This window comes from Siphateles boraxobius, unplaced genomic scaffold, assembly GCF_051911475.1.
Source record: "Siphateles boraxobius isolate OS27281-9 unplaced genomic scaffold, OSU_SipBor_1 25, whole genome shotgun sequence".
Classification (NCBI taxonomy): domain Eukaryota; kingdom Metazoa; phylum Chordata; class Actinopteri; order Cypriniformes; family Leuciscidae; genus Siphateles; species Siphateles boraxobius.
Genome location: NW_027508866.1, coordinates 8,505,938 through 8,528,033, shown reverse-complemented (window position 1 = coordinate 8,528,033; position 22,096 = coordinate 8,505,938). Strand labels below are relative to the sequence as shown.

General features: G+C 36.7%; 1 protein-coding gene across 2 annotated transcripts in view; it reads left to right on the top strand.

Moving 5' to 3' along the window:
- esama (endothelial cell adhesion molecule a) overlaps positions 1–22,096 on the top strand; it is a 45,623-nt gene that overhangs the window by 9,938 nt on the left and 13,589 nt on the right. Inside the window, exon 1 of one of the 2 annotated variants that reach the window (XM_077242401.1) lies at positions 15,537–15,600. The exons of the other annotated variant lie outside the window; for it this stretch is intronic. The gene's annotated coding sequence lies outside the window, so the exon portion shown is untranslated. Of the gene's footprint in view, positions 1–15,536; positions 15,601–22,096 lie in introns of those variants that run through there. 2 annotated transcript variants of the gene reach the window in all.

Below are 22,096 nucleotides of genomic sequence, written 5' to 3'. Positions count from 1 at the left end.
TCAAAAACAATACTTTTTTGTGACTTGTTTTTATGTAATGTGAAGCAGCTGTTGTCATTTATTGCACTTGTCATTGATAAGAATATCTTATCTTTTGGTTTGCCTGCATCTCAGGTTACTAATAATATAAAGAGAAAATCAGAATGAGAAATTCCTTTATTGGTTAAGGATTAAAGGTCTTTACATTTCAGAAAACTGAGTTGGCTTTCTTGAACTTGAGATCAGCGTAAATGCAGACTCAAGGTATTTACCATCAAAGCCAAGGTATCCTTTGCTTTTCCAAATCACCTTACTCAATATTACATCTTGTGCAGGTTGATAACTTGGAGGTGACATTGAAATCTTTCTTCAAAGCTTTATAAAGACATGAAAGATTTGAAATGCACAGTTACAGAGGATTACTACGCCGCCTGAGGATTGTGTGCACGGTAGTACTTAGCATCTCACACATTTTAGCGTAACTGTAACTGGTTTTCCAGGATACACCTTCAGATTCACATTATTCAGCATTCAGCTGTCGCAAATGAACTTGGAGATTAATTTTCACATTTTTCTTTTGAAGCTTCAATGTTTTGGCTGTGAATGATAGTGCAGCTCTGTTGAGTGATACAGCTGTCAAACCTTCACGCAGGTGATAAGTTGTTCACCCATGAAGGAAATTTGTCCCTCGAGTGAGGTTTCTATTTCTGGTGACAGAATTAAGGTAAATCTCATGACATTTAATTCTCATGACTGACTGTGCAGAGAACATCTGCAAAAAGTCTTAAAATGGAACATCTTAAGAATTATTTATTAATACAGCAAAGCTGAGTATGGAACTTGCTTACTGAAGTTGTTGGGGCACGGCACGTACGCAAGTTTGTCCTGGGTTGTCTGATCAAATTGCCACAATCACAGATGGAGAGAGAGCAAAAAGACTGCGGCGATCACCTTACATTTAGTCACTGTGGTTCAGATAGCAGCACTCTCAGCTCTTTCACACGAGGCAGACCTCCTTAAAATCATAACTTTAAAATCATAAAATTAACATTTGAAAACAAAAAGGATAGGAAAAGTATTACTATTAAGATATTGTGCAATTCTAGAGACTGGTCTGGCTGCAGTCTTGTTGTATGAAAATTGTATTTTGTTGCCTTTTTTGCAATGAAAAAAATGATGCAATACAGGTTGATGAATGTATTTATCAACTGATATTTCATGGTATTTTGTGTTTTGGTATTCCATCTCTGTGTGTACTGCATACCTCATTTTGTGTACATCTTGACAATAGTGTTTAGCTGCTTGACGTGCTGCTGAAAATTAAGTCTTTTAAAAGAAGAGATGAAGGGCTGCTGTCTTCCTGGAACATCATCTCCCCAGAGAGAGACACACACAGACACACACAGACACACACAGACACACACAGACAGATAGACAGACACAGACAGACAGACACAGACAGACAGACACAGACAGACAGACACAGACAGACAGACACAGACAGACAGACACAGACAGACAGACACAGACAGACAGACACAGACAGACAGACACAGACAGACAGACACAGACAGACAGACACAGACAGACAGACACAGACAGACACACACAGACAGACACACACAGACAGACACACACAGACAGACACACACAGACAGACACACACAGACAGACACACACAGACAGACACACACAGACAGACACACACAGACAGACACACACAGACAGACACACACAGACAGACACACACAGACAGACACACACAGACAGACAGACACACACACACAGACAGACAGACAGACACACACAGACACAGACACACACACACAGACACAGACACACACACACAGACACACACACACACACAGACACAGACAGACACACACAGACACACACACACACACAGACACACACACACGCACAGACACACACACACGCACAGACACACACACACAATGCACCACAGTACTGTCATAATTACTCTGCTACTGATTAAAGGCATGCACTATATGATTGGTCAAAGTGTTCGCCATGTGGACCCTTCAGCCTGGAAATAATTGTGCTTTCTTCGAGCTTAAACTGATAATCCTAATAGGAAGAGGGTTTCTGTGAGTGCTGATTGATTGACTAATCATCTTTTTAAAGAGTGAGTTCTAAACTCCTCTTCTTTTTTTTTTAGTGTGCTGCTAGTAATACAAAACAATTGCCTCTTACAGTAGCTGTATTACAGCAACAATAGTCTCTGCATTTCTACATTTTAATGTTTAAAATTTTAATGCTATTTGTCTCAATAGTGTCACTCTTTTTCTTCTCAGATGCCCTGCTTTATGATTTGAATACTAGTTTCTGCTCTCCCCTCCATAAAAAGTAATTACATGAAGTACCAATTTGCATTTGCATTCGATATGCATCATTGCAGTCCCATTACTGACAACTTTGTTTACCAAAAGAGAATCTATTATATTATAATGCTTAAATCTCTGTGTAAATGTCTCATATGTAATTAAAAAGCCATATAGGCAATCAATTTAATACTGGGTGGCCTATGTGGTTCTCCATAGTGAAACTGCATTTTTTAATTTTTAATTTTGCGTTTGAAGGTGCTCACAAATAACCCAAAAATAACACCGATATATAATTGATGTTTTTTTTTTATTAAATGCCCTACACAGTTGTCTGGTGACCCACAGATTTTCGTATCTGCATAGTATAGGTATTTTCAAATACTAATGCCTTGTGGAGAGTTTTAGAGTGTAGTCTACCATATAGACCATTTCAAGGACATAAGCATAACAGACATGTTGGAATGCATGTCTGGTCCTGAAGCATTTCCGGTGGCGGCATTTTTTTAAAATACGGATGTGTCAAAACAAGCGCGTACTTCTAACATAAATGGAACTGTTAAGGTATTTACAAAAACGGAAAATAACCAATGATGTGGAATTACTTTGAGGTGCACACTTTTCACACAGAACATTAAACGTTCGTTTACCTGAAGTGTCATATCCAGATGACTATCATTACCTGGTCGATACTGCAAGAAATGTGGTCAAAGCATGTCGCAGTCTGGATGATTAACAATAACGTTCTTAGCGGAAAGGTTGGGAACATTTGATCAAAATATGTGGATGATAGTTTTCTTGTTTTTGGTGAAGCTTAAGCAAATCATTATGGTTTGTCGCTAAGGTGCCCGGTAAGGTTATTAGTTTACATTGCATTTGCATGGCTGGGTCAGTCTGTATGTATGCAAATAGTAAATTACATTTCTAACTGTATGCTAGTAAACTAATTTCTATGTGCCATTTATTACTAATTTCATACATTTCAAAATTAGGTTTGTTGTTGGGTTAATATAACCCTGTATTAATCCTTTTAAAAGTAGATACTTGCAGATTAGTAAACTTACAAACCCTCTTTGTTTTTAGATTGATCCAAAACCAGTGGAAGACATTGACTTTTCCAAGCCAGTCAGACAAAGAGCACTTAAGAATATACCATATAGATTATAGGTCCTTGAAGGTAAGGGAAACATTTGCAGAAAATTGATTAATGACAACATATGCAAAATATGCACACACACACACACACACAGTGGCAAGAAAAAGTATTTGAACCCTTTGGAATGAAAAGGTTTTCACATTCAACATTCACATGCAATCTGACTGTGCATCAAGCCCCTCCCCCCGATGTTTTGAATGGATTCGACAACTAACTGTAAACGTCCAAGGAACAAAAAAGACGTCACTTTTTTTAAACCAATGTTGAAATAGTCTGTAATGGGTAAAATATCTCTTTTAAAGGCTTGTATTACACTGAAGCCCTTTTATTCTGAGGAAAAGGTGTTTATATCTTGTAGTGTTGGGAAAACGGTTCTCTTTAAGATCATAAGTTATTTTGCAAATAACTGTAGTGTTTTCTTTTGAAATACAGGAAGGAAAAATGGAAAAGTAGAAGGAGGGTGGGAGACAGAGGGAGAGGTGAGGAGAGAGAGCAATAAATTAAGGAAGAGACAGCATTTAGGCCTTTCCTTTTTCTGACTCTCCACTTCCTCTTCGACCGCCTGGCACTCCCTGATAAGCTCCAGCATTCCCTCACCAGGCAATTCCACTGTTCCCAGATCACCTCGATAACGCCACCAAATAAATAAATACATTTCGCTGTCCTCTGAGTAATTCAGAAATCACTGCAGTGACTGAACCTGAGATACGCAAACTTCTCCAACAAGAAAACGCTGTCAGTCGGAACGATTGTGGTTTAAAAGTTGACTTTCCCAGCAGTGGTATGTGTAAAATGACTTTTATCATGGGTTTTATATGAAAATAGTTTTCAGTAAGTCATTCTGGAATTCAAACAATTTTCCAAGCCTCTGTTACAGAATAAGATTTCCATCGTGATGGAAGAAGTCACAGTAGATTATCACGGTCACTGTTTGGAAGGTCTGCAATCTAATCTCCAAAGTTTAAAGGGAAATATGACTCTGTTACCCAGGCCTCCACCCATCCTTCCTGAAAATAGCCCCCTGCTGAAAAAGAGGCTTGTAAAGGAACGCTTTGTTGGTATTCAGCAGCAGACGCTATTGTTTATTGTCCCTCGGGATGCGCTACAACAGAGTGTTGTTTTGCAGACATACATTGAATGCGCTCTGTAGGTGAAGAGATGGCAAAAACTGACATTACTATTGCAGGAAAATATTCTTTGATTGCGTCCTGGCAGATCATCCGTTCATAGAAATAACAAGTGAAGCTTTTGCTCTTCATTCGACATGGCTTGAAGATCTTACAACTCTGATCTTCTTAACCTAACTAGCCTAGATTATGGAGACACTTGTTCATTCCTAATTCTGTGTGCTCTGTTTCAGATTGCTAAATTGCTTGACCATTAGTCTGGTCATTGCCTGTGTGGTGGTAATCTCAGATATTTGTGAAGGTTTTGCCTAAAAACCTAAAGTATCTCACTTCTATTGCTTTGAAAGCTTGGATTGAGTGTAGAGCTGCTCACATCTAAAGACCGCTTTGAGCCGTGAGAAGATTAAAGGAGAGAGACGAGGCTTAGACACTGCTGGAGAAGACCAGCCCAATCTCAGAAAGTGCAAAAGGAGGGTGTTGTGAGGGAGATGGAGGTGGTATGACGTTCAGACTTATCTCACCTCCAGTTAATCATCTTAAAAAAACACAAAAAACCTATCGAAGGTGCTCACGTTTTATGGTTCTGCAAGATCACAAAGACATTGTGTCATTTCTTCGAGGTCGGTATCTTAGGGGTGGCCAGATTTCAGACAGGCGAATTTTGAAGACAGATGGTGGCGCTCAGTGACCCCTGTCTGTCAGAGCAGATCAGAAACCAGCTTCACATTCTGTCGAAAGAGTTGATCCTTAAAAATGTATTGAGCTGTAGAACTCATGGGTTCCATTCGTTCCAACATTCCATTTCTCTGGTCATAATTTATAATTATGTTAAAAAATTATAAGTTATATAATGTTGGCTAACGAAAAGATGTGAACAAAATTTCCTCTTAAAATTTGCTCAAATTCATTCAAAATATGTTTTCCATTTTATAAGGAAATTTTGGAAAAAAAATGCTTCTGTTAATCAGCTAAGTGATCCTATTTTTTTCTAATAGAATAATTTCAAAATGGCCAAATATCATCTGATTAATTCATCTGTCGATCGCTATAAATTATACAGTATCAATAGTTGTTGAAAGCCATATCCTTTTCACTTACAGTAAAAAGGATTTCAAAAACGCTGATAATACTTTTCCATACAAATGTGTGAATTTTGAATATGATGGGTATTTTAAAAATGCACTTACGCTTTTTTTATTATTATTTGAGAGGCCTTTGTTGATCTGTCAGGGTTTGATTTTGGTCTACAGTCGTAATGTGGGCAGCAGAAGAATGTTTGCGTTCCCACTCATTTGCTATTCTGGTAGATAAATAGCAAACCGGTGTGGTGACTGAAATAAATGTCACTGATGGCTGTAGAATGTGGCTGGTGTGTGATATAGTATAGCATTGCATAGCATACAGTTTTGACGGTAAGGATTATCTATATATTTCAGGTGTGTGGTTAATTTTGGACCCTGCTTATCTTTTAGTGCATGTGTTTGGGGTGTGTGAGAGGGATTTCTGGTAGGGACTGCCCGGTGGGATTTCTAGATTAGACAGATCATTAACCCTGAACGGTCAGCTGTAAGCTTTTTGGCTTATCTTGCCATCTTCTTAATTCATAAATTGAGTAATTAGTTTATTTGTCATACCTTCATCTGAAAAGCTTTAGATTCTCTCATCTGTGTCATGAGAAACAGCCGTCGTTAAAGGCCGATAAGCATTTTATATGCCTATAAACACTGTTCATTTTTTATCTTTTCTTCTTCTTGTTTCCTCTAACTGAATATGATCCAGCCTCACATGTATTTTCTTGGTATGCTTCACAATCTACTACTTTCTCCCTGCGGCACAAACACCTTATTATATTCAATATTTACACTGGGAATTGAAGAAAATGTTGACCAAACACTCATAAATTCAGCAATAATGGTCAAATCCAATAGCCAAGACGAGTCAGAGTTAATCGTCGGTCCAGTGAACAAACACACAATCTCATGCAGTTACCCCAAATGAGAATTGCAAAGTGACTTGCTGTGTGGAGGCTAGAAGATGACATGCCGAGGTGCAACCGTGAGGCATGTTCTGCTGCATTTCTGTGCCTTCAGCAGTGTGTACTACACCGGTCCACCCTCTCTTAGCACTCATTCTCAATGGGAGGCAGGTAAATGCTTAGGCGGTCCTGGTGGACCGCTGTGTCTGGTCATTCCTTGTTTTGAACTCATAGCTTCTCTAGGTCAGACCGTGTACTCAAGTGCAAATAGCTTTTCTATTGAATCCTTGCACCAGACAGCTTTTGACAGAAATCACACTGAGACCATCCAACCATCCATGCAACCATCCAGCTTGCTGATGCGTTTGCCTGAAGAGTGGAAGCGGGCTAGTATTTGGAGGGGAGGGGGTTAGCAATGAGGTCTAAAAACTAGGGCGGTGCGATTAATCTTAACTAATTTTTCATTTTCAATTTTGGCTTCCAACGATTATGAAAACAAGATAATCGGCATGAATCAATTATTGTGCAGCATCCTTATTCCGTCCCGTGCACCGTCCTTTCCTTCACAGTGGTGTGCTTTCGTTCCTCCCCAAAAGCCCAAACTTGACAACCAAATCAGCAAAATGAGTGTGTTGTAAAATGCAGTCTACTTTTGCTAAACTGCGGGACGTGCTTGATATTAAACAGTGTTATTAAAACCGTATTAAGTCCCGAAAGATATAGAGTTCCCTAGATGGCCTCCTGTGCGCACGCTCCAAGACGCGGTGGAACACGCATAAGCGATGTATTCAATGGGCTTCAGATTCTTGCCTAAATGGTCAAAACGCCTACACACAAATATGTCAAAATGCCATTTTGGTAAGTATCCTCGTAAACACAGTGTAACGATGGTTCTTTGTGAGGGATGAAAGAAGACAAGGGTCGGCGTAAAGGGGACTCATACAATTTATTAAATAAACACAAAACAAAGAAAAGGTACGCCACATGCGCGTTCACCGTAGGTAAAACTACAGCACAATATAAGACACTCTTTCCTGCTGGGCTCAGCTCTCAGTCCTCTTTTATCAAACTCTTCCCGATGTTTAAACTCAGTCCATTCATAAAACTCTCTCCGATGTGCAAACTCAGTCCATTTGTCAGCCAGCAGGTCGTGAGTGTTCATGCGAGTCCCCAGTCCTTCTCTCCCTCGCTCTCCTGCACCAGCGAGCTTTTATGTGGTCTACTCACGCCAATTACTGCAATCAGAGACAGGTGTTCGTCATTTTGCACTTGACCCACTTACTCACCGCTCGGCTCCTCCCTCACTCTCCAACTGCAAACTCCGCAAAACCACACCCCCCTCATCACACACAGTCAGTTATGTCTTAAGTGAATGTAAACACTGAGAAAGAGCGCTATGTAACAGTATATTGGGTCTGTGCATTAGCCCTTAAAGGGACAGCAGCCTAATAAATCTGCTGTAGTCATTATTGTTAATCAAACAACAAAAGACAAAGATAAAATCACTCACTGCTCTTGAATGAATAAACTGTAGTTTTAATAAGGATTAGTCTATATTTAATGTATAGTGTTATTTTACATTTGATTACTTTATTCAATTTATCTTAATTTATCAATTTATCTGAATTTATCAATTTATCTGAATACCACTGTAAGTACATCTTGCTGAAAAACATAAAGCACTGTTTATTTAATTTGTAATTTTGTTCTGTTGTATTTTTTTCTTGGTTTTGTTTGTAATTTAGTTTCTTTGTTTTTATTGTATTGCTGACTGCTTACTTGTCTTCTGTAACTGTTTTGAGGACTTTTTCCTTACATTAATTAACCTAATATTAGTTTTTGCTGAAGTATTGATAATTGTGAAATTTTGCTGACATTTAAAATGACTCGCATCATGAAATATCTCCCGTTATATAATATCTTTTATCATATCTTCCACCAATAATCATGTTAAATAATCGTGATTATGATTGTTGCCATAATCAAGCAGCCATACTGAAATATGTAATTTATATATTTTTATTTTGTATTTAATTTGTATGTTGTATTATGTATTAATCTTTTAAATGTGTATTTATCTTCTTAATTTACATTTATCTTTTTCATATCTTATTATTATGTATAAATAGACCTGTCTGAGAGTCCTTGAAGTCAGTTATTTGAAAATCTGGATTTGTTACGTCTCTGCTGGGGAACACAGATTTCAGTCAATGTCAGGAATTATTTTGAAAAACACTTTGAAGTCAGGGCTGGATTTGGTTTTTGCTTTGAATATGCTTTTATGAGATCAGCGCTGACTGAGTGTCATTTTCAGAACCTGCTGGGTAACTCTTGATGAGCAAAATCCTCCTGATCGAGAGGCGTGTTTATCTCAATAACGGCTCCCCTTGAGTCCATGGCCTGGATCAAATTTCTCTGGCAACACAACTAAAAGGATTATGACAAAGGTAACATCCCGGTGTCATAATGCAATCACCTGAACTGGTATAAACATCACAAATATGATCCTAGATCAGCAGGCCTCTAATGAGATTTGTTACGCATTATGAATATCAAGCCCATAGCTGTGGTTAAGCTTTATCTGGGTCGTGGGTGCCTAGATAATGATTAACCCAAGAGCAACTTGATGGAAAATATTAGCTACATTTAGAGTCAGACCACCTGTCAGTGACATGAAATAAAGATGACAGCATGACTGTTACACCTCTATGGCATCAGCTGTGAACTAGGGTAATTCCAGCGTTATGGATGTGACATTTGAACTCATAATGACAGGTGAAATGTCTCGGAAAAAAAAGACTTCTTACAATATTTAAATTGGAAATGCATATTCTCAGAGCACCAAATCTGGGGAATTGATAGGCAAAATATGTTTTTCTAAAATATATTTAAGCACCCCCAAAAAAGGAAAATATGCATGCGTTATGGATGTGACGGAAAATGACAGAGTTTTTGGTATACTGTTCGATTTCCTTTAAAGTCTGTGAACTTTTAAATCCAATGTATAAATATTGCTATCCAATGATGAAGGGGTCTTAGCTGAACATAAAAAATATCAATGTTTAAAATATATATATTTTTATGAAGTGTATTATGAGGAAAAACGAACGTTATGGATGTGACAAAAACCCTGTTATGGATGTGACGCGTCTGAAATACATAGAATCTGTTTGGAAAATCAAAAATCAAACCATCGTGGCACTTTTGTTGACGCATAATGGCTGTGTTTTCACATTAAGAAGACTGTCTGAAATGATTCTGAAGACCCCCCCCCCCCCAATTATGAATTAGTTTTTTTTATAGCTTGGATCTTACTGTACATCTTAATTCAATATGCAAAAGTATTGAAGTATTGGTTTTTAGTATCATCTTACCATTTTTTCCATCTGTCGTTGTGGTAGGTGTTTAGCTTTAAGATAGCGCTATCTTCCAGCTGTCAAAACCTGAGCCTGAATGACAGGAAGCGCGAGCGAATTAGAGGGCGCCTGTTTCGCGCCTAAACCAATCAGGTTCCTCGCGCAATTGCAGGACGCCTCTCGACTTGGACGTAATACTATAAACACATAGACGGAACATTAAAGCAGAGACTATTACGGAAGACAGTCACAATTAAAATACATTAAAAATTAATGTTTGTCATATAGGAGTTCAAAAGGTTTCCTCCACAGTCAGGTGAACCGATGGACATTATTGTCCGTAGATGTGAGTCACTAGCAATCATGTAACGCCTACATTTTTTGTGTCTAAATGATCGCACGGTTTTCGGCCAGTTTATGGATTTTAATGCACAGTCGCGAGTCAAAATCATCACATTTTATTTCGTATAAAAATGATTTGACAAAATAATTGACACGCAATATTATTAGCCTATTATTATTATTATTTTGTCAGCGTGATCGTACCGAGCCTCTAAAGGGACGTGGTGGTGGAAAAAGCACATACAGATTACACAATCAGAGAGTTGCCTATTTCTTTTCGTTTTGATTTTTGCAATCTTTCTATAGATAGGCTATATTTTTGAGAGGCATACGTTGAGTTTCTGTTCAGTTATGAGACGCGCTCAAGTTTACGTGTTGCAAGTGATCGCACCTCCATGCTATATTTGCTTATTTATTAAATCCAGGCAATTGGTTGATGAAACTTTGATTTAAAATTAAGATACAATTTATACAAAACGAAATTCACTTTAAATAAAGTCTTTCTACAAAACAAAACTTGAAATGAAGTGGCCAAAATCATTTCTGTCTTGAAACAGATCACAATAGTCATATGCATGATTTAATATGAAGCGTCCGTAACGGTCACGTCCCTAACTGCATTATTATGGTTGTTCAGAGCAAAGTAGTGAGATGAATTGTCTATCCTAATAAGCATAAACATAATTTAGCTTTGTAAATAAAGTTTCAAGTTATTTGCATTTATAATTGTCATATTAAATAAACTAAACCTTTAAAACGTTATGGACGTGACAGTGCACTGAAGCGTCAAGACCTCTTTATTATAGCCCTTATAAATTCAACAGGCAGTGCTGTTATGACCAAATTAGTATATTTATTTCTCAGGCATGCCTCCATCTTTCTGCAAAATGCTTACTGTTAAAAAGTTTAAAAAGGGGGATCGTTGATACGTTTTTTTGAAAGCATGTAATATGGCTGGTTGAAAATTTAATTTAAGCATTGTTGCTCACCTCATATCTGGTGGATAAACAAGGCAATTTTCTTAAAATTTTTGTTAAAGCACATTGTTAGATTTTGCTGTATTTGGCCGAGCAGTGGTTTGGGTGGCTCGCCTATGTATTAGATGTCTCCAATACATAAAATAAGTAAGCTTGACCAGAGTTCTTGTGGGGAGAAGAATTTATTGAAGGTTTGTAGTGTAGCAGTCCTTCAGCAGTGATGTTCGCATGTCGCCCTTCAACAATCTTAACCCAAAGTTCTGTTTGTAAGACAGAACTTTATACATGAAGACAAATGGGCTACAAACAATAGAAAACTGTTAGGGCCTCCCACAGGAGATCAATCTACCCTGCAATCTACTCTGAGCAATGCTGTTTCTTTGTCATTCAAACCAATCAGTTTCTGTGGACCATACACCTATGGGCCATTCAGTTTCTCTAGGCCATACATCTGTATGGGCCATTTGGTTCACACCTTTACAGACACAGATAGAGTTGATTACATCTGAGGCACAGTAACAATGTAATTGCATCTGACTATAGTTAACTGAAAATACACATAATCTTACAATTAATACAGTATATTACAGACCTAAATGGACAACTTAAAAATGGTTTTGTTCTTTTGGTTAAAACTAAATTTTTTCATGGTAAAGATGACCTTTGCATGGAATTGCCCACTAAAGCTTGCTTTTTATGACATCAGGTACATTAGTGAGTCAATAACTATGATTTAAAAGATGTGAAATAAGTCTTCCTGCTGTTTCAACCGAATCCCTATATGCATCTCAAGGTTATATTTTAATATAATGCGCATTAAAGGGATATTTCGCCCAAAAATGAAATTTACCCCATGATTTACTCACCCTCAAGTCATCCTAGGTGTATATGACATTCTTCTTTTAGACGAATGCAATCAGAGTTATATAAAAAAAAAAATTTACTGGCTCTTCCAAGCTTTATAATGGCAGTGATGGTCGTTATTGTTTTGAAGTACATCAAAGTGCATCCATAGATGATAAAAGTAAGTCTGGGGGTTTAATAAAGGCCTTCCGAAGTGAAACGATGTGTTCATGTAAGAATAATATCCATATTTAAAAATGTGTCGACTTAAATAACTAGCTTCCGGCAGACGACAGTACGCATACTACGCAAGTAAACTTGCGCCACAAGAGTAGAGTGACGTAGGATTTAGGAGTATTGTAAGTTTAGACGCCTCTTGCGGTTCAAACAAACAGGGCTGGGTAAGAAACTCAAACTCCTCCGACATTTCTCTTTAAAAAATTTCATTTTAGAGTTCTAATTCATGACTGGTGTTTTGTTTTGCTCTATCCTCTGTGCCTTTGCATTCGTCTTTATGTTGTGCGTCAGGTTAAGTGTTACTCTTCCGCCATAAATCGAATTGATGCGTACGGGTATTTGCCGGAAGCTAGTTATTTTAGTCGATAAAGTTTTAAATATGGATATTTTTCTCACACGAACACATCGCTTCACTTCAGGCGGCCTTTATTAACCCCCCCAGAGCCGTGTGCATTACTTTTATCATGGATGGATGCACTTTGCTGGCTTTCAAAACAGAAACCGGCCTTTCACTGCCATTATAAAGCTTGGAAGAGCCAGAATTTTTTTTTAATATAACTCTGATTGTATTCTTCTGAAAGAAGAATGTCATATACACCTAGGGTGGATTGAGGGTGACTAAATAATGGGGTAATTTTCATTTTGGGGTGAACTAACCCTTTAATAAACATAAAAAAATGTGTATACGCATATATGTACATATACACAAGTGTGTTTGTGCTTCACATTTATGCTATTTAACCACAAGTTAATTTGCTGGTCCATAGACATTACGTTTTTGGGGGGATTTTCAATAGCAGCATTATCTATTGTGATTGTTTTCTGGGACTTTGGGAGTTTTATCTGTGGCTGAAATTGTCCCTGCATGAGTTTTGTCAAGGGTGGTGACACTGTAAATTGTTATTTTTTCCATAAACCGCTCGTCACTGTTCTCCCAGGAACTGTGTTTTCATAACTCGTTGTTTTCAAATGAAATATTTTCGCTCTATTCTCATCGGCTATTTTTCTCTCTATTCAAGCGGGCACCACACAGACACCATCATTCACGCTGTGGATGTGCCGTTATATACACAGCTTGAGAGTTTGATCACAGACCCGACCTCAGCAGAAGGAAACGTGACCGGCCCCAGGATGTGCATGCGTGCGTGCGTCTGTGTGCCGAGACGTGCCACAGGATCCACATCCTTTCTGCTTCTGTTTGTTTCTGTTGATCCTCAGGTTAATCAGAACTCCTCTAATGCAGAAACACAAAAACGGAGATTTATTACGACCAAACACAACATTGTGACCTGCTGTTCCGGCTCATGCAAATTTCTTTTGGCCTTTTAGCCTCCCATATCATGTGCTTTACCCATCAGTAATGGCCTTGTTTGTTTTTAAGACAGGTTTAACTCTGGCGGATCAAGGCTGTATTTATTTTTGCGACAGAATCGCTAAACTGATGTGACACCGTGGGAATGTTAAGTCTTCTGAGAGTGTAATGTAATCCATCCCTTATAATGCTCGGCCAGTCTGGTGGTGCTGCTAATTTTAGTGCAAGTATTTTTTGCCTCAAACCTGACATTTTCAGCTATATATAAAAAATTTTTTGAATTAGCACTGTGGCTACTTTGTTTTGGTGTTATACAGATAAAGGACAGAAAAGGGGGCATAAAGAAAGCAGTATGTTTTCCTTTCTGATTGTATTTAGACCGAGTGATTCTTTATTCAGCTCAACAAACATTTGTTTTATCGGTTCTCATGTCAAATTAAGATTAATGTCTCACTCAGGCTTCCAGAGAACCTTTATCTATTGCTGTGGTCAAGCGTCTGACATTTGAAGAGCCGCCTTGAAATGCAAGTCTTAATCGTAGAGTTCGTAATGCTCCTCAGAATCAGTCCAATAAACTTCATCCATTCGAGACTGAAGCGTATCCCTTTACTGATAGAAAGAATCACACTAGCTCTGCGAAGCGTAGAGATAAGGCCTTGGTCTTAATGATATATCTGCACTATTTTCCATATGATTTAGAGGACTGGAGCTCTATGGTAATTACGTTGTCTTCACAGTTGGGTAATTAGTTTTTGAACATTCGTCCTCAGCATGTGGCTTAATTATCAAATCAGTCATTTTTCTTAATTTTACTCATGCAAGATGGACATATTTTGGCATACTTTGCTTGTTAGCAGTATTTCAGGAGGCGTACACACAGGCGTTGCATCGTCATTGATTTATTCATCACTTTGATTTATTCGATTTTTTTGTGTATTCCCATTTCCCTGCTACATTTAGATTTACCTTTACCATCATCTAATGCTATTTATTAGTTGTCAGGCGTAACATGAAATGTATATAAATTTAAGAAAATAGTGTTCAAAACTTTGTTTTGCTTTGTTTATTTTAAAGAAGTCTCTTATGCTCACATTGGATGCATTTATTTGATCAAAAATAAAGTAAAACGTTGATATTGTGAAATATTACCATTCAAAATTATGGTTTTCTATTTTAATATGTTTTAAAATGCAGGTTTTTTTTTGGCAAAGATGAATTTCAGTCTTCGGTGTCACTCGATCCTTCAGAACTCATTCTAATATGCTGATTTGGTGCTCAAGAAACATTTCTTATTATTATTAGTGAAAACCGTTAATAATTTTTTGAAAACTATTATCAATGTTGAAAACAGTTGATTTTTTGTGTGACAATGCGATACATGAATGAATAAAAGGTAAAAAAACAGCATTTCTTTTCAATAGATTTTTTTTTTTGTAACATGTAAAATCTACTCTTGATTTTAATCTATTTAAAGTGTCCTGTGGTCATTTCGATCAATTTAATGTCAAGCACCACTGTGTCCCTTCAGGTGTCAATTAAAACTGTATATTAACATGCTTTCTCATTTCACCTGTCAGTACTGGGTTTCTTATCACTCATTATGACAGAAGTGGTGTGAAGTTAGATTAATACAGCATTAAACAATGCTGGTAGATGGCTTCTCTGAATCAGATTAAAGGCATGAGGTTTGTGTGTCACAGATGATCACATTTTGCGACTCCTGTAAAACACAGGGTAATCCCAGCACAATTCATCAAGTTAATCCACGGTCTCCTGGACAGATTCCATCACCTGCCATCTCTTGGTATTGTACAGATTTGACTCCCAGCTGTCAGTCAGTATGTTGAACTGATCAGATGTGGGCCAGAGGAGCATCCTGAGCACAGCCATTGAAGCAGGAGGAGTCACAAGGGCTCATATTGAAGTTATTTCAGGATCTTAGATGGAAACGCAGGTGTGTGTTTGTGCGCTAGTATGTTTGTGTGGCCTTACATACTTAATGTGCTGTTGGAGTGTGTCCCGGTCTTTGTCTTATCTGCCCCAGCTCTCTTTCCTGTATCCCTGTTTTAACACAATGCACAGGAAACAGGAAAGAAGGAAACAGGAATACACTGGACTTAAGACTTCACTTCTAGTGTTGCCCTTATACTGTATGTTAGCGTCAGCCCAGTATTTCTCACCCAAGATGCAACAGCCATAATTTAAAGAACAAGCTAAACTGGTTTCAGATCAGCATATGTACGAATTCTTGGGTGAATCCCATGAAAACATGTCCTGGTCACATTTTACCATATACAGGTGGAATATATTTCTTGAATTACTTTTTAGGGCTGTTACCATTTTTCTTTTTCTTTTTTGCACACTGACATTTTTTTTTCAAATAACAATTTAAATCATCATAAATTAAAGGCAGTACCAAACATTAGAATGATGTTTTATACTTAAACAATATGTATTAAACTAAATAAATGTATGAATACATATAAAATGTTATAAAGATATATTATAAATATTATTTAAATATATTTTATTTATTTATTAGATTTTATAAATTTATTTAAGCACATCCCTCCCCCAAAAAACAATTATATTCTGTATGTACTAGGTACATATATACATAAAAATATGTTAGGGGGAATGTGCTTGTTGCCAATTAAATAATTTGGATTTTTTTTTATTTTATTTTTTTTTGCCTGAAATATGACCTAGACATGTTTTTGGCAGATTATTTGCCTCTCCATTTCTGACCTATTCTCACTTGTAGAAGGCATTTTTTCAGTTGTCTTTATAAAGTCAGGCTTCTAGTCTCTGCCTGTCCATTTTTCACTATCCACATGAATCAGATTTCCGTCTGCACCCTCATTACCGCTTCAATTAACCTTGAGCCACTCAGCTGCACTAAAGTCAATCGCAATCCTTTTCATCGGCACATCCACCCTCACGGCTCTCTCTTACATGCGCGCACACACACAGATATTGTGGATAACATGCAATCTTACTTCTGAATTAAACTAATGGCTTACAAATATTTCTCAAATGAACCAAACAGTGTCACAGTTAGAACTGATAGAACTGATGCTCTCTGCTCTCGAGCCTCGTCTGTAATTACTGAGAGATAGAAAGAATAGAAGAGATTGGAAGGAGAAATACCAGTAGAGAAAGAGGAAGAGAGTTTAAATGAGTCAATGGAATAAGACTTTTCTTGTCAAATAAGGAGTGTGTCAAAGGACAACCTTGCCTGGTGTCTCTATACATGAGTCAATGACAAATGAGGATGTTCAAGCTTTTAAAAGAAGAAATCTTTATAAATTCTACACACTTGCCAATATCTTAATTTAACTTTTTTTTTACAAAAATTAGTGTAACCGAGTAAAAGGTTTAATGGTTTTCTTGTCACGTGACCACAAAAGGGCTTCATGTCATTGCTTCATTTCAAGGGCTTTACAGCATTGCGCTGCTTTTTTCAAATGAAAAAATAATCAAATATGCAAAACCCCTAGACAGTTACACCACCTACAGTAGATGTTTTCCACTCTGCAGACCATTAATAGCATTATTATATCTTCTAATTGGGCAATTTTTCTATATTACTGAAATCATCAAATAGTTTAAACACTTATCTCTTTTCATTCTGAAGACAGACCGTTTCAAACTGCTAATAGCGTGTATCCTTTAGTCAGCATTTAAATTCTGTCCCTCAGATGGAGATTTGCCCTGAAGGCTCACAAATAAAATCCTCCCTACCACATTACGAAACCACTTCATAAAAGTTTTATCAGTAGCTTGAAGAAAGCCATCAGTCAATCTCTCAGATCTACAGTGTACTTGTGTACGTCTCCACCCCAGATATCATTTCTCTGGGTGATCGTATCAAGGCTTTTTGGTTGAGATTAGATTTGTCATTTTCAGTTGACTCATTTTGTCAGAGCATCTATAATAATTTAGGGTGTTAACTTGTCTTGCATGCAAATGCGTTCGGGCCTCAGATCTGACTGAAGACCCAGGGCAGGAATGCTTTAACGTTAACTTTGCAGGATAGATAGACTTAAGACAGGAAGTTTTGGTCTCCGCCCAATGCTCTGCATCCACGCAAACTGTCAGATGCATCAAAGGCTTTTTCCGGACTCTTTATCAGAGCCTTGTGTCAACCTTTGAAAAATAAATAGGAAAATTTGCGCTCTTCCTGCAATTAAAAGCATCAACCTCTCAGTCATGCACATAAGCGTACGCATGGGAACAAACTCATATTCTGTCGTGCTCGAACCGCCATGTTCTTGTCTTTGTGCACTTCATCCATTATTCATGACTTGTTCATATTAATGTTCATAATGTGACGTATTTCAGAGTAAAACATGATGTTCATTGATACAATAATGTAGAAAAGTGTCCCTAAATGACATTGTTGGAGGGGAGGGGTTTAAAAGATGAGATTTAAGATGGCTTGTTCATGTCAACCATAAATTAAAGTTGGTTTGGATTAGTTATTCTTAGACGACGAAGGATATTAAAACCCATTGTTTGACTTTGGTTTTGCAAAGCACATTACCAAGAGTCTTGATTTGTGTCAGCACAGCACTTTAGAAAAATGGGGTTATCTCAGAAATTGAGTTTAAAAAAAACAGGTGCAGTGCATAGAAATAATTATTAAAGGCACACTATGCAGGAATTCTGTTTTGTTCAAACAGCGACCCCTAGAGTCGCTGTGGAATACTTGCACTGTCGTAAATGCCCCCCACCCCACCCCCCACACTGGTACCTGTTCGGTAGGAAATAGAAGCATCGGGCATGCAACAGGCACAGATAGACTCGGAAGATATTGACCAGGTAATGTTTCACGATTTCATACAAATATTAGGCTACTGTCTACTGAACTACTGATGATGGTAAAAGGATAATAATAACTATATGTCAAGTGTTAGACTACTTTATAATAATAAAGTAGCCTACCGCGTTTGCTGGCTTATAACGTTTTTACATGATTGCTGCTAAATCACAAGTAAATTGCCTATAGTCTAGGACTACTGTATAATTTCATTTGTGTTTTTTGATTGTAATGTAAACATTACAAAATGCCAGATGACATCAATAAAGTTAAATGTACGTTGCATTATTTCATAACATTCGCTGTTGTGATGTCATTAGACATGATTATTGCAATTTATCATAATAGTTTGCAAATTGTGCTCGTTTACACTTTTTACAACCTTCTAGGCTTAACTTTATTTGTGTCCTGATAACTTTGTGAGATATTGACAACTGTTCTCATGATAATCTCATGATAAATTATTACTGGTCTAATTATCAACAATGGATGAATGAACAGCATCGTAAAAAATGACATACTACAAGCAAGCGCAACAACATACAATATAGAACGCAAACAAGTTTACAAATAAGATATTTACTTACTAGTCCATTATCAAGATCGCCAGGTCAGCATTGCTGTTGCATCCAGTGCTGCTTTTTAGCTCGCGCCAACGAGTAAATGCCCGACCGAGTGGGACTCTTGTCCGGTTCCTACAGCGGTCAGATTCTCTTTGCCTTTTCAAACTTTCTTCCGACCGCTTTTTCTTTTCTCGTTCCATCGTCTGAAATGCGCGCAAGTGTCTGCGTGCTTCATATGTTGTTGTTGTGTGTGACGTAGTTGCCGTAAAGCAAGTCGTGATTCTCGCGAGATTTGTCGGGGGCGCTCCTCTCAAACTTACATAGCCGGTTTTTCCAGCGACGACCCCCCCAAGCTTTACTACCAGGATGATTCGTCCTATTATGAGTTTATTTACCACCGAAATTACTTTGAAGCTGTTATATTAAGGTGCAATTGTTACATAGTGTGCCTTTAATAACCCAGCACTCGTGTATCACAGAAAAATTACAAGCAGTCACATTTGTTTGAGAGTCTCAGGGTACAAGTATGATTGTATTAATATTTCTAAATATAATCTCAATATAACCAAAATGAGTTGGTAGATTAAATACATATTTTATTTGTTAGTAAGTTTTTTCAATTACGTACACTGCTGTACAAAAGTTTGGGACAATTTTTTTTATGTTTGATAAAAAAACTGTACAAACAGTAATATTATTATAATTCAAAATTTTCAGCATCATTACACCAGTCTTCAGTGTCACATGACCCTTCAGAAATCATTCTAATAGGCTGATTTGGTGCTCTATTTCCTACATCTGTAACCAATGTTATTTGGTATTATCAATGTTGAAAACAGCTGTTCTGCTTATTTTTGTAGAAACTGAGATACCTTTTTTTCAGGATTCTTTGATGAATCAGAAGTTCAAAAGAACAGCATTAGTTAAAAATAGATTTTTGTAATAGTGAAGAAGTCTTTACTGCCACTTTTGATCAATTTAATTCGTACTTAAATTATTTCTTTTAAGAAAATCTTACTGACCTCAAACTTTTGAATGGTATTTAATGTATGCTGAAAACTTCCTTCTTTTGTGCAGAACTCTATGGATATGATTAAAACACTACAGTCCGTGAAATTGCACCATATTTCTTGTGACACTAGATGTGGAATCATTATATAACATCCCACAAGATGGTGGTATAAAAGCTATAGATTTTTTTTCTACGTGACGATTTCACTAACGTTAGTCCTAGTATTGATTGTTTAAATGAGCTGACAAAATTGGTTTTGACAAACTTTATGTATAGAAATTACTTTTTTTTTATTATTATTTGGAACTGCTATGGGAAGTACAATGGACCATAATTATGCAAATTTATATGTTGGTCATTTTGAACATGAATGTGTTTTGAACCCTAGAGCTAATCCTTTTTTACCTACTATATATATATATATATATATATATATGTATATATGTGGTGTTGGTACATCGATAAAATTTTCCTTATATGGTGCAGCTCTCAGAGTGAATTACTTGAGTTTCAACAATTTCTTAATCGTAGTAGTGAACATCTTAAATTCACCATTGATTATGATGAGTGTCAAGTCAATTTTCTTGACCTATTATTCATTAAATACAATCATAAATTAGTGACAGATTTATATAGAAAACCCACTTATAGACACACAATATTACATGGTCAGAGTTTTCATCCTACTCGTTTAAAGAAAAGTCTTCCAATTAGTCCGTTTAAAAAATAATTTGTAGGATTTGCACATATAATGAAATGTATGAAACACAATGTAAAGCTTTATGCCAAAGGTTTCATGAGAGGGGGTATGCAGATGATTGGATTGCAGCGCGATTTGAAAATATTGATCAGCAAGATTGCCTTGCACACGTTCTAAGTCTACTGATAATAGGTTATCTTGTAATATTCAATATTCTATGTTAAGGAGTTTGCACATATAGTCCGTAAACACTGGCATATTATACATTTAGATCCCACAATTAGTCATTTTTGTAAAGATCCTCCACGATTTGTACATAAACAAGCTAATATACGGGTAGTGAGAGCCGACCAAGGGTGTGATCGTCCAAGCAATCCCTTTTCAGTCCCTGATGGTAATTATGGGTGTACAATGTGCACAATGTAATTTCACAAATAAATGTCACACTTTTAGCCATCCTCATTCTGGTAAACAGTTAAAAATGAAGGGAATAATTTTGTGTTACACCAAAAACGTAATTTATATGATCAGATGCCCATGTGGTTTAGCATACATGGTAAAACTCAGCGTTGTTTGAAAACGCGTATTGCAGAACATAGAAGTAATATAAGTTTGACTGACCAAAAGAACCCCATTTCTGTTCATTTCAATTTTTTTAAACACAATTTGTCGACTCTGTATAGAACTAGTTAGAGTACCCAGAAGGAGTGGTGACCTCAATAAGATTTTACTACAGAGGGAAGCCTTTTATATACACACACTTAATACCCTTAAGCTTTCTCCAAAAGCTTTGAATGTGGAGTTTGATTTGAAACTTTTCTTGTGAACATTTTGTGTGTAAAAAAAACCACAAAATGTATATATATATACATTTTTTGCTTTTTTTTTGCACACAAAATGTTCACGAGAAAAGTTTTTATATATATAAAGTATATATATATAAATTATATATATATATATATATAAATATATATATATATATATATATATATATATCTTTTTATATATATAAAAACTTTTCTTGTGAACATTTTGTGTGCAAAAAACAAAACAAAAAATGTATATATATATATATAAATATTATTATTATTTTTTCCTGTAGTTAGTTTTTCTGGGGTTTTTTATGCTTTAGTGATCACATTTGTGTTTGATCACTAACGACGTCAGGTGTGATGGTTCACACCGATATAAATTGTACCTTTCTATGATTGTTGCTTGCCTGACGAAGATCCTTTGGGTTGAAACGTTGTTCATTTTAATAAATCCTTGGGAGCAGAAGTGGCATGTGCTGATTCTTCATTATTTTGAATTTGATGCTTCATTTAATCGAGCACCTGCCAATAGTTTTTTGGA